The 14,419-nt window shown below is 40.3% G+C and overlaps 1 protein-coding gene across 1 annotated transcript in view; it reads left to right on the top strand.

Annotated features, from left to right (window-relative positions):
• Positions 1–14,419, top strand: part of slit3 (slit homolog 3 (Drosophila)) — a 300,273-nt gene that overhangs the window by 194,137 nt on the left and 91,717 nt on the right. The gene's annotated exons all lie outside the window — the stretch shown is intronic.

The raw sequence follows: 14,419 nt of genomic DNA, 5'->3' as shown, positions 1-14,419 counted from the left end.
TTTAGAGAAAAATAATCAGGGAGGAGGACAATGTGAGGGGGATAAGAGGAAGAAAAGAGAGAAGCAGGGCCTGAAAAAGAGATAAAGAGAAACCGTCACAGTTCACTGTTTCCATTGGAATAATGATAGTGGTTTTATAAAGCGCTTTAGAGTTTGTTGGTTTGGAGAGCGACGCAGAGAACGGGGTCAGAGGTGGTGGAGGAGGCAAGAAGATGCAATGAGGGAGAGAGAAAAGAGGTGAAGGAAAAGGAGGTAGAGTTGATAAAGGACAGGAGAAGGTAAAGAGAAAGAGCAAAGGTGGAGACGGAGTGGAATACAGCCATAGGACAGAGGAGTAGTAGATCATAAACCAGCACACCACCAGTTACACATAGTCTGTTGATTCTTTCCAAAAATAAAAAAAAAATAAAGACACCAGGTGTCTGTTTTTGGCCAATCTAGAGTGTTAAATACCTAAAAAATCAAGATACGTCATCATTTTGATGCAAAAATACTTTAAATCCAACATTATTATAACGCTGCCCAGCTGCCTGATTTGCAGCGTTATCCCTGACGGTCTAATTCTACCTGAAGTATTAAAAGAATAGCCAATAAATTTCTATCGTCTCGTGTACATTATATATCGTCATATCGTCCAACCAGACCCAAGCTTTACGAGACGATGGCAGCCCAAAGATAAATATGTAACACCTTTCTGTCCATCCTTCCACATCCATGTGTTCTTATGTATATACAGTATCATGTGTGTGCGATCTTAGATGTGATATATTTTCTTTTTTTGTATCATTATGCAGCTCTCCACAGTAGTCTGCTGTCTTGATGAGAGCAGAAATTGCTGACTTTAGTTATGAGTTGTATTAAAGGTACAGTGTGTAGGATTTGGCAGCATCTAGTGGTGAAGTTACAGATAGCAACCAACTGAGTACCTCTCCGCTCACTCGTCCTTTTCCAAGACTGCCGTAACGTGAGCCACCGAGTGCAAAACCGCAGTAACGCCGTTCGCCTCGCTCAGAGGTCATCCTTACCATCACAGTACTTTAGGAGCAACGTAAGTCTGGCTGGCGGTACCACGATTTTGCACTCTAAAGCTCACGTTACCACAGTTTCACAAGCGTGTCGGAGAACTATGTTGACCTTCAGGTAACGTAAAAATGATAACGAAAACACAACGTCTCTTAGTTTCAGGTGTTTATACACTAATGAAAACTTAGTTAGGAACATTGTATCCCATTTCAGCCGATAGACCCCCCTAAATCCTACATAACACACTGGCCCTTTAAGTAAGTTTGCTCTTTTTCATCTTCTGTAAAATTATTAAAAAAGCACCTTGAAGCAGGTGAGAGTATCTACTAAAGTTTGACTTCTGCTAGAGAGGAGGGGGTGTTAACAATCCTGAACAGCCATGCAGGTAACACATTCAGTCAGCATCAGACGACTCACACAGAGGAGGAGGGAGGCGGGTAACACAGAGCTTACATGCAGAGGTGGGAAATAGCGTCAGATATGGGAAGAGCTCGGTGCCAGCAGTCTGACCCACTCACAATTAATCACATCCCACTGGGTGGCAGGACAGGAAAGAGGAGGAGAGATGGTGATGAGGGAGAGGAGGAGGAGAGAGAGAGAGAGAGAAGCGATTTAAGGTGGGAATCAAGCCGAGCTGTAAGACAATTGAGAAAAGATGATAGGAGAGCAAGAGAAAGAAGGAGGAAGAGAGGCAATCTGCGATCTAATTTGTTCCCGTTTAAGGTGTAATGGTCTCATCAGTAGATTTTTATGTGCATCTCTCTTTCTGCCGGTCTTCCTCCCTCCCATATTATTAGTCTCGTTCTTTCTCCCCTCTCCCTCGCTCCTCCATGTCTGGCTTACAGATTTCATTTTGGAAACCCACAAAGCAGCTGTATTCGATCGCAATACAAGGGTGACATCTTATGAAATATCAGAAAAAAGCCTGGCATTGTGTTCCTACACACACACACACACACACACAGGCACAGATATCAATTCCTCTGCATTTCTCTCTCTCTCATATGCACACACACACACTCCCATACAAACAGCCGTCTGCCAAACCACATGGATTTGTCCTATGATAATCATCCTGTATCCCTGTTTGCTCAGTGTCAGTTAATTTGATTAAAATCAACATCATCAGATTGCGGTTTTTAGAGGCAGCTTTTGTAACTTTAATCCACATTCAGGCGATCATTTACACCCCACTTCAAAGAGCCTTGATTTTTCACAAAGATACCTTCACATTTTAATCTGTTATAACTCAAGAGCTTGGCACATTATTGGACAAAGTTCCCTCCTTTGTCCATCAGGCAATCTGCAAAGCCTGCAGTGCTCAGCGCCCACTGGTCTCACTGAGGAATAATGCAAACATCCATTATTGAGTTAATAGAAGCGCCGATACAGAAACCTTCACTTTGCAGACATATTTTTGGCAGAAAAATAACAGGCTGGATTTTAAAATGCCATGGTTTCACTTCTAAAACGGTTTGTTTCTTTGAGAGAAAATCATTTCACTGTTTGCTCACTTTGTCATAGATATAATTTGACTTAAAAAGCACAAGATTTGGTCTGAAAATACCTTAACTACTAATTATATCAACCCCCTAGTGCTTCTTTGGTTTAGGTTGGAAACAGCCAAGCTTTCCCAGGGTGGTTACCAACGGCAACGCTCTGGAAATGTCAATTTTCTCAGAGATGAGAGGAGTAAATTGCGCGACTTTGGTTGTGCAAACACTCGAGAGTTCATTAAACTAGCTCGCTCGCACACACACACACACACGCACGCTCACATACACACATATATGTTTGCAACAACACAAATGCACACACATACACACAAAAACAAAACACTCACGCATACGCGACTTAACACCAGGCTGCCAGGGTGAAGCAGCAAAGCAGGCATTAAACCCCGTGGGAAAGTTCAGATATGAGACAATTCAACCACTAAAAGCCCTTAACTCTTATACCTGAAGACCCTTAAAGCCTGTTTACAGACCTCATGGACCTTTAGAGTTCGTTGTTAAAGTCAACAAGGTCAAAAATCACTTCAACTTACAAGCTGAGATCTCCTGATCAAAAGAGACACACTGAATGAAGGAGCCTTCACTCGCATATCCCGCTCTTTTCTCTGTGACTCATAGCTTCAGAAACCTCACACAGATACACAAACATATATATATATATATATATATGTAAATAGCACGACATTACAAGGACATTCCACATGTCCTGAGGACGCATTTTAGGCTTTTCATGTCCCAATTGTAAGGCGCTTTTTTGCATGGCATTTGTACACCACGCAACAAAACTATGGTCAACTCTGCAGTTAGGTTTAGACAACAAAATCACTCACTTAGGTTTTGAAAAACAGCGGCGTTGGGCTCAAAATAAGTACATAAACTAAGTAAAATACGTATGGAAACACGTCACAATTGTCACTAATGTAATTTACAAAAACAAAACACCGGTCTCCTATTTGAAAGTCCTGTGTTTGTCTTTCTCGCTTTTTATTCTACATCACTAGCTCTGAGCGCGGTATATCTACGTGGATGCGTCTACATTGTAGTCAGTACAGACTACGTGGCGTACAAATGACACGTCAAAAGCAAGAACGGCATTCTTATTGCATTCTTAATGCCTTGTGAATTATCATGTCATACATGCGCCTTTTCGTTCGACTAAGCTGAACACACACAAATGAACAAAGCATACAACAATGCACACAGAGGGCCACACAGAAGCATGGCATCATGCTGCACCACTGTGTGACTCTCAGATGACTGACTACATCAGGGATCAGTGAGTCTCAATGTCTGCCTCATTGAGACAGGATACGGCCGTCCAGTCTCCCACATGTTTATCTTAAGATCTACCTATAGAACGACATCTCCCCTCCCCCGTCTCTCTGGTGGTGAAGGAGTGAATAAAGAGTGAAGAGGTTAAGTGATAACGTAACCTCTCCTAGCGTCTCTCTTTCTCCGCAATGAACGGGTGAATGCTGCGTGTGAAGGGGTTAAACAAATGAGTGATTGAAGGAGTGAAGTGTCCGTGCGTTTCCCTTTTACCTCCTCTACTAGAGCTGTAATGAGGCCTCGGGGAAGATGCTGAGGGCTCTTCACACAACTCATAAAGAGCCTTTTAGGCCTCTTTTCAGCGTCTGTGTGGGAAAAACTCTCCGAGAAAAATAAATTCTTGTTAGAGCTCATGTCAAAGAAAAAAAAAAAACAACTGCAGAAGAACACATTCCTCATTACTCTAGAAAAACTTTCAAATAATATTTTGGTATGGAATGAACCGTGAAGAGCAAAGTAATAATCTGTGACGGACAGATAAGAAGATTGCTATCGCTCTGTGTACAGTAAATAGAAAGTTACTATTTAAGCCTTGAAACGTGTATGTTTGCTTGATTGAGGTGTCTCTGCTACCACACAAAGGCCCAGATCACACTGAGACGTTGTATCCCTATAGTACGTTGTGCCTGCCTTGCGCTCCTCTCTTGCGCCGCGTTTTTCTATCAGCTTTTAATGCGTATAAAAGTTCAAAAATAACACTGATCATCAATGTCACACTTAACTCACTTAACACAGGGGGATTTTACTACTTTACCACCTCCTTCCTGTTTTGATGCCGTTGGACTGTGTGAGGGAAATGGGAATTCATATCTCATGTCGTGATAGTTTCATGTAGGCTACTGTCTTTGAGAGAGAGAGACCACATTTGATCGCCTGGTTAAGCACACAGTCCCGCTCCATAGGCATATCAGCCCGACGTTTTGCCCGACGCCTTTTGCCAAGCGCAATTTGTTGACTGTAGTGGCGCGTCTCGATGTGATCAGCCCCTTGGGTGGCTACTGTAAGGTGGCTTGACCCACGTCAAATCCACCTGTTCAAATGGTCCGGCTCCAGTAACTGCTGCCAATTGCAAAACTCAAATACCGGCGCTGCCAAACTTTCCTTCAAAAACCTGACATCACAGACAGCATGTTTATATTTCTCTACAGTCTTTGGTTTTTTAGGTCACTTATTTAACTGACAAGTAAATTCTGGCAGGATAAGTGATTAAACACAGTTTTATAAGAATGCAAAATAAATAGTCTGGTTCCTGAGGTTTCAGTTTGTACCATTTGACAGTTAGATTTTGTTCTTTTGAGTGAGTAATAAAACTGCACGTGATATGCTGTACATGTTCTGGCAGTGGTCTGCTTCAGCTGCACATCAATGCTAAAAGAAAAACAGATTAAAAATAGATTTTATACTCAAGGATCTTCCCAGTCATTGGATGAATTGAAACCTTTTGTCACCCATTCTCCTGCACCGGCTTCACAGTTTATCTTAATACTTGCTTTGAATGACAATTAACATTCCTCTCTGATACAATTTACACCTGCGATAACCCGTCCACCCTGTCTGCTGTTCGCCCCGTTTTTAATCTTTCTAATCAATATTTTTTTCAGTCACGGCGTTGGAATTGCAATTTCGATCCTGAAAAGATTCAATTTAGAAAACATGCATGGTAGCTTGATTTAACCTGATAACATTAATAACAGCATAACCTTTCCTGTACCTTTTATTTAGCTTTTGCACACATGATGTATTGAATGCTGGAGGTTAGCTGGAGGTCTTGAATTTTCCTTGTGAACATTAATTACGCCAAATAATAACCAATAAAAAGTACAAGCACCAAATGCACATTTAATTCAATGCCGTTTTTCTATACTTTTTTCCTTTTCCCTCTATCTATTCCTTCGTACGTTACCCACAACAGCCTTTAACAACCTCCAGAGAAGGGGCATGAACTTATCATGCTACTGTTACAAAAACCATGAGTTGATTTTACAGAAGTATGGAGACAAAGAATGAGAGGTTTCAAAAGTAAGAGTAAGTTAGTTGTGTAATTTAAATACAACATTGCTCTCTATTGGTTTATTGAAGCAGCTCGATGGAAGGAAAAAATGTCTATAGAGAAGCCCTTTGCTAACATAGTTCTCAGGGATTGGCTGCCTCTACTGAGCAGGCTCTAACTGTGGTGGAGCGAAGATAAAAAATAACACAGACGTAGAAAGAATATCTATTTTTTTATGTTTTAAGATGGATTTACAGTATATCACTAGAAGGCTTACAGAAGGTTACAGAAAACATGTCCACAGTCTACTTGCGAAAGAAAATGGAATCTTTTTCGCTACAAGCGAAACTGAGAATCTGCAATTAATACTAAGATGTAACTAATATGAGAATGAGCTTTAAAAGTCCAGTCACACCAGAAAAGAGCATAATGAAGATAATCCAGACATCCTCATTAAACAGGCGGTGCTAGGGGGCCTGACATGAGGACTAGTTGGTGATTTATTGTAGTTGGAGACATTTAAGGGATAATGCAGTGTACAACGAGCGACTTGGGGCATCTTAGGGTCTTGCATCGCCCTGAAGGGGTTTATTTCACAACAATTACCCAAAGCTGTACATTATCCTGCTTATTACACTGCTACTTACTTAAGAAATCAATAATTTGACACAAAAACGGTCGGCCAGAGTACAACATCAGAACTGCACCCATAGCAACGATCTATTTCTCCATAACAACGGTCTGCTATAAAAAAATAACAGACCGTAGAACGGCGTGATCGACCAATCAGTTTTGAGTATTCAACAAAGCCGTGTAATAAAACAATATATTTGCTAGTTAACATGTATCCCGAATCACAATAGATCTACTGGCATTTTTTTTTTGTCAGGATTGTACATCATCTCATTCAATAAAGAGATATTGAATCGGGGATACAAACCTTGCTAAAGAGACTATGAAGTAAATCAGTTAATTCCAACAATGTATTTTGTTTATATATTATTTTGACAAAGTAGGGTTGAATAAAAAGTTTGTCAAAGTTTACCAAAGTTGAACTTGATGCAAAAGAATCACACAGATTATCCTTGTCCCTGCAGGCAAATCCACTGATGGAGGTGTTTCCAGTGAAATTAATTGATTTTGCTGGAATAATTTGCTATTTCAAATGTTGCTGTGACTGGGCCTAAATCCTGCTTCTCAGCCCAGCTGCCAGTTTTCTAACCAATTAGCTTGTTAATTGCCTTGGCACCTGGTATTCATGATGATGAGTCACTGAAACCAATGAAGACACCTGACACCTTCCCAGCACATAGATGTGAGAGGAGCCGGTGCTGGAGGACAACAGTGTGCTTGTAAAGCAGCTGCCGCGTTGAACCAACACAATTAGTCAGAAGCACTACTGTGGTATTCATCTAAAAAGACCCTGATGAAAACAATGTGTTTCTTGAACCTTTGTTTTGTCACATCATAGATTTCTATATAATGTTTGCAATTATTAGAGGCGGTCGGATCAATCGTAACAACAATGCAGTTGTAAGTAGGGTCATAAAACGGCTTTGTTGTGCTTTCAGTTTGTGGTTTCATTCCCACAATGGAGTATTGATTTGAGATTTCAGAGTAAAGGTCCAAGTGCACCAGAAGGTTTTTACACAGGAGGTCTGTCTGAAATGAGACATCTGTGCTTGGAAAAAAAGTGAAGTCCAATAATCCAAGATGATTGAAGAAAATTAACATTTTTCAGCATTTAAATTTTTCAAAATTCATGCACAAGAAGAGAATAATTAATACTCATTTTGGTTTATCCTGAAAAAGGAATACAAGCAACTGTCTGACACACTGTTATACGGACGTATAATCAGAAATGTATTGTACAATAAAAGTACTAAACACTAAAATGACCATTCAATACCGCGGTACGTACATTTTACGAGGCGTTTTACATCGTGTTTGGTAATTCAGAGGCCTTCTATCGCCCGGTTCCTTTTCACAAGACCATAACTAATGTTAGCGATTACGAGAGAGAATAATCGTATTGAACGTGAAGTCAATATTGGTTGTAATCACAGTCATAAAGTTACGTTGTTGTGTTGTGTTTTAGTGGCTGTAGTAATTCAGACATGCTGTCAGTGTATTGATCTGTGTCTGTTAAGGCTGATTGAACATAATAGAGACTAATAGAAAATTCACTTTATTACACGCTCACACTGAGACACACACAAAGTAACAGCTCAGACTCTGTGGAGCCAGACACAAATACATACAATATACAACTGAACAGAACTCCAATCAGACAAACGTCTACATTTAGCTCACTCAATGGGACTTGGAAAAGGACAAACAGATGTTAAAGGACATATTGATCAACGCTGTGACCTTATGGTTCGCATCACAAACCACGAGATTGTCTCTTCTGACAGAAAACACAGAACACTTGGGATGAAAATGAAATTATGAGCTTTGGACTTAAAGGTCACAAGGCTTTGGTCAGCATTTAGAATACAGAAAAAAACTCACTGGCTTCATCCCCACTGTAGACACCTTGTATATCAACAGCCTTTACATTTACATTTACACCACTTGCCAATAGATTTAGATTTAGATCAGATATGTGTTATGAAATATAACATCTAACATATATAACGGGGAAAAGCCAACCTGTACTGACTCTCAACTCATAAAATACCGACACCTGGCGTTTGATACCAACACACCGAGGCACCCTTAAGCGCCTGTATGAGACACACTGGGTTTTCAACTAACTCCAATGTAAACCCATTAGATGGTCAGAGCAACTGAGAGCAAGACAGTCTGCGTAGGACAGGCCGGGTGGTTGGAGGGGTCAAACAAACACAGGACTTTCAACAAGGAGAACACTATTTGTGTGCCGAGTGACACCAAGTCAGTGTTGAGTTATTTTACTTTAGTTTTATTACATAATTTACATACTCAACTAACACTGGTTACGAAACAAACATACTTATTTTAACCCAAACCACAATCTTTTCCTAAGCCTAACTAAGTACTTTTGTTGCATAAGTAATCCTAAAAACAAAATAAAACTACATGGGGAATTTATTTTGAAAAGAAACTTACACGCTGTCCCTGACACATCGAAAATTGACATTAGAGGGGTACCTAGAGCGTCATATTTTGAAGCTTAGGGCCACTGACCAAGCGTCTGTATTTGCAGCCCGTTGTCATTCCCAGGGCGTCAAATACCAACGCTTTGTTACGGCCGTCAGCGTGTTATACCAAGGCGCCCTTTAGCTCCAGTATGAGACTTACCAGGCTTTCCATTAACTTGATGTAAACCCGTCTGCGGCAACAGTAAACGCTCCGAGAAATTGCGCTGGGAACGACTGTGGTGACGTAGTCCAACAAACACAGGGCTTTTATCCAGGCTTTCATCCACGAGATCGCTGTTTGTGTCCAGTGCAATTTGTTAAATACCAAAAAGGTGTAACCTCATTGTCCAAAGCTGTTTTGGAGTATTCATTTATTATTTAAAGTATTTTTCATGCCTGGCTGAATATCCAGGATCTCAACAGTAGAGCAGGAAAATAGCCAGTTAATCTTGAGCATGTGTGTGTTTCTGTGTTTGTGTGTGTATGAAGGAGGAAAGATTGACGAGTAAGGCTTTGACCTCAGTGTGTAGGCTGCAGCAAAGACACATATGATAACATCACTCTCTTTCCCTCTCACACACACACACACACACAGACACTCACACACATATACACACATGCCAGCACGCACAAACACAAGCGATAGCATCTCCCCGGTGGGTTGCCTCTAAAGAGTCTCCTCCATCACTGACTGCAGAGGCCCATTTACTGCAACACAGAGACCACTGCATCGAAAACACACACTCACATGCAGACACACACGTAAGCATGTTCTGTACATGCTGACTCAAGAATACACACTTTAAAGTATAGCGCCCACACACACACACACATACACCCATTCAGGGATCATGGATCTATCCTGCAGTAGCACAGCAGCGGTCACTGCAGCCTATCTCAAATTAAAAAGGAAGAAATAGAGCTGAATAGGCATTTTGTAATAGAAACATTGTGTGTCGCAAACAGTGTTGGACTAGACCTTGAGCTCTTTTTTACTGTGACTGCAAAAACAAAATGAGATTTATTTTTTTTTCAAACAGGCTTTTCTCCAATAATTAATCTGCAGGGCAGCGAGCTTCCAGTGAAATGTGGGCTTTGTGGCTAAATCTGTATTAAAATCTTTATATATGATGGGCTTTAAATTTTAATAGGAGTTGATATAAGAAGAAGAGGAGTAAAAAAAACAACTTAAAATGAATGACAGAACAAAGACAAACTCCTAGTTTTGAAGAAGAAAGTTGACGCTGGATCCCATATTGACTCATTATCTTGTCTTTTATATTGGCTCCCATGGAGACAAGAGTAACATCCAATAATGTATATATACAGTAGACATCTGTGTGTCTTTGACCAGTCTATTTCACCTATAAATCTTTAACTCTGTGGCTCCACACAGCTTCAGAATATGAAGCAACATAGAAAAAAATCAGCCATAAAACAGAAGAAAAAATAAGTTTCTTTCTCAGTCAAAGCATAACGTCACTTTGGAAACAGCTGCAACAGCGGATGCTAATACTCAGTACACAAAGTATTTTCCTAACCAGATAACATCAGTTGTGAAACATTTGTAAATGGGACCGCGACTACAACGCGGCCAATGTTCCGGTTTGTGTGATTTTGTGGTGGAAGTCCAGTTCATGGTGTGTTGGGATCTGTCAAGGCTGCAGGATTATAAAGTTTAAACAGACTTAAGGTGGAGTTCAAAACCAGTGGAAAGTCCCCATTTGGACCAGTCGGATAGTTTACACTGTAAAACCAAAGACTTGAATCAAATGTTGTGGAAATTCACAGGTGCACTCATTGCCAGCTCTTAACTAGCCCATTAGCATGAAAAGGTGTATGAATGCCACAATAATGTGCTAGGTTAGCGTCTAATGCCTTTCTTCATTTCAGCATATCATTTGTACGCTGGACTGACTGCAATGTAAACACATCTGCGTAAAAATGCTACGGTAAGAGTTAGTGACGTAGTATAACAAGCGAGAAAGACCACCTATGGTTGGCCGGTGGTGAGGTGGATGGATCCAACAAACATCGGACTTTTAACCAGGAGAACGATGTTGACCGGTGTTTTGTTTTGTAAGTTACGTTAGCGACGTTTGTCACGTGATGATTGTCACGTTTTTTAATGACATTTGTGACGTGTTTTCCGTCGTTGTGTTACATGGCTTCCGTACATATTTTACTTAGTTTACATACTTATTTTAAGCCCAACCTTGACGTTTATCCTAAACCTAACTACGTGGTTTTCTTGCCTAAAACTAACTGCGGACGTTTATGTAGCGTACAAATGACAGGCGAAACGGCTAAAATGTGTACTGATGACACGCAGAATGTCCGTGTAATGTTGTGCTTTTCATACGCCTTCCTGTGAGACCAAAAAAAAAATCTAAAATTTCTGTCAGTTTTAAAATGCACCTAAAATTTAAAGATGTTTCATCCCATCTGTATGCTTCTTAGGCCAAACAGCACATTTTAGTTGTGTTTAAGTTAATTTCAGTTCAATTTAGTTAGTAATTGCACAAAATGAATGCAAACTATGACACTGGATGACACACAAGATGTTTACTAACTGGATCCACTAAATCTTTGCAATGTTAAACGGTGAACTTCCTGCTACGTTTCCCATCTTTGCCAAAATGCACATATTTTTTTACGGTCACTTCAAATGCAAGAGCATCTAGGATTTTTTAAGAGTGCAGCCATGGCCAGAGGCGGTGCAAAATAAGCTGGGAAAAAACAGCCACAATATAAAACATAGTTGTGGACTTCTAAATGATGTTTTTAGTGTTTATCTTGGCGTAAGTCGGTCCAGTTGCTACTTTATTAAGGCAGAGAGATGTGGACCGGGGTTGAACGGAGTGAGCGGGAGAATAACTGACAGGGAAATTGCAGAGGGAAATTATTGTTATTTCACAATTAAATTATATATACTGGGTGGAATCACCCCTGACAGGGCTGACCATAGCGGCACTCCTAATGCGTGTGTGTGTATGTGAGAGTGAGTGTGAAACTTTATCCGTCCACCAAGGCCACTGAGGCTGTACTGGCAAGGGAGGCGAATGCAGAAAGAGAATCGGAAGGAGAGAGAATTAAAGAGAAAGAAAAGTAGTAACATCAACAGAGTGAAGCAAAAACAGTCTATTTTAAGGCTGAGTGGGTGTTAGTAAAAACACAGCAAACCCCCGGTAATGAGCCGTTTTTCAACAGTTGTGACGACAGTGCGTAAAACAAACCATCCTTGATTTTTCGTCGGCGAAATCCAAACCCCCTCGCCGTGGTCACAGTGTGTGTTTAGGCACAAACATATTGCAGATGCTGTTCTCTCATCTTGAGTTTGGGCCATCTTTCAGAGAGAAAGCCGACCTTGTCCTTGTCTGAAAGCATTTAAAACACATTGTCAAACGTGAAAAATGAATGGGTTTCACTTATAAAAAATGACCGCTCCGTCTTCATTCGTCCTGAAACAATGACTCTTTGAATACACAAGGTTTCGGGTGATATGTAAAGTAAACTAGCCCTATTTTCTATCCAGTGAAATTAATGATCCATGAAAACAAAGCAAATGGTTGCACTGGCTCGTGTTGATGTTGGCTCCCACAAGCCACCAGAAAAATTATACTGCAGTATAAATTTAAGAAATCCTTGGATTTCTAATGTAACAAGGATCTCTCATTTACTCTCCTTTTCAGTATTGACTTTTTCCTGTAAAAATCTGATTTCAAGCCATTTGAACTGTCTCACTAGTTATAATGAGAGGTCATTATCGTTGCTGTATATTGTTATATTTCTGCTCAAACCAATTTGTAAATGTATCTGTTAAGCTTGATTAAAAAATAAACTCAATTACACAAAGATCCGGCGGAAAATATGATTTAAAGTCATCATCCGCAGCTCAAATTTATCCATGTATTCGTGTATCTGCACATCTGGCACAAGATCAGAAGTTCATTTGCATTATCCTGGAGGCAATTTCTGACGTGTAAATGTTGCAATGAGAGCTTCTTTAAACTTCAGTAGTCGGTGTCCTCATGTATCAGGAAACATTTTAGGGTGAACATTGTTTTAAAGGTGCTATTGATAACATTGATTGCCTCTAGATGTCGCACTCTCCCTCCCCCGTTCCATTGCATTCACTTCACAACAAGTGGTTGCCAGATCGTTAAACATCCTGCATATTTTATGGTTGAGCGGAGTTAAACTCAAACACACAGTCATGTCAAGTGATGAATCTTTCGTGGTAGAGTAATGATATCATTTTGCACATGTAGCTATAAACCCACATTAAGTGTGTGTCTGTGTGTGTATGTATCGCAGTTTTAGTTGGGAGATCAACTGTTCCAGCGGCAGAACATCGTAAAACACACTTCATTCAAACTCGACAGAAACAAAATAAAACTTGTTCCAACAATTATGGTTAAGGTTGTAAGGACTATGGCTGTTGGTAGTTGTTGTTGGTTTTGTTTAAATATGCGGAGTTGTAATTTTATGAGTTATTATTGTTTGGACGAATAAGCTAAGACAGTTAATATGTGCTAATGTCAGTTGTCACTTGTTGCCATGATAAATATTCACTTATTCTGCAGCCCGATGGAGACAGCAGTGTCAGTGCAGCCAGGCATGGCAGAGGCAGCCTCCTTTTATTACTGAGCACTTGGGATTGGTATCGAAGTGGAGCCGGCCGCTTACCGTCAAACTCAGCTATTTATCCGTTTTTTTCCACACTAACCGGCAACGTCGTTATACAGTTGGCTCAAAAGCCTTGTTAGAAGTGGGAACCGAATGTTTGATATCTTCCACAGAGATAAACAAAACATATTTAACATATATTGTATATATATATATATATATATATATATTAGGAAAAGCCATACTTTTATTCAGTACCTTTCTAAAAGCTCTGTGGATGTATAATTTAAAAAGAAACTATTGGTCTACATAAAAGGGTGAGGTGAAAATGAGTAAACACCAAAAAGGCCGAGCCTTATTTACAGCCTGCAGTACCTCTCTGGATAATAACTAAAGGATTTGCTCTGTTTTTCACATAGTGCTCCCTGCATTATGACCACATAATATAAGTTGTATGTCTTTGTCCAGTCTTGTTGTTTTGCTGTATTGTTATTTTTACGTGCACTACCTCAGTCATGAGGGACCTGCTGGTGTTCTACTATATTCCCCCCCCCCCACCGCCACCACCATCACCACCAGCACCTCTCCAGTGTTTTGTATATGCAGCTTTACCAGCTTGTTCGAGTCTGTCAATGCAATCTGATCCCCCTGTGCGTCCCTTTGATGGAATAGCTGTCTTTCCTGCTTTTTTTTTTTTCTTCTGCTCTCATTTCTGTACATGGAAATCACAGAGAATCAATAGGCGTTGGGTTTCTTCAGCACACTGAGTGGGATTGCTGGTGTGTGTGTTTGTGTTTGGTTGTAATGAC

The sequence above is a fragment of the Sebastes umbrosus genome, chromosome 9, assembly GCF_015220745.1.
Source record: "Sebastes umbrosus isolate fSebUmb1 chromosome 9, fSebUmb1.pri, whole genome shotgun sequence".
NCBI classification, from domain to species: domain Eukaryota; kingdom Metazoa; phylum Chordata; class Actinopteri; order Perciformes; family Sebastidae; genus Sebastes; species Sebastes umbrosus.
The sequence above is the reverse complement of the archived record's forward strand: the minus strand, read 5'-3'. Positions and strand labels throughout refer to the sequence as shown.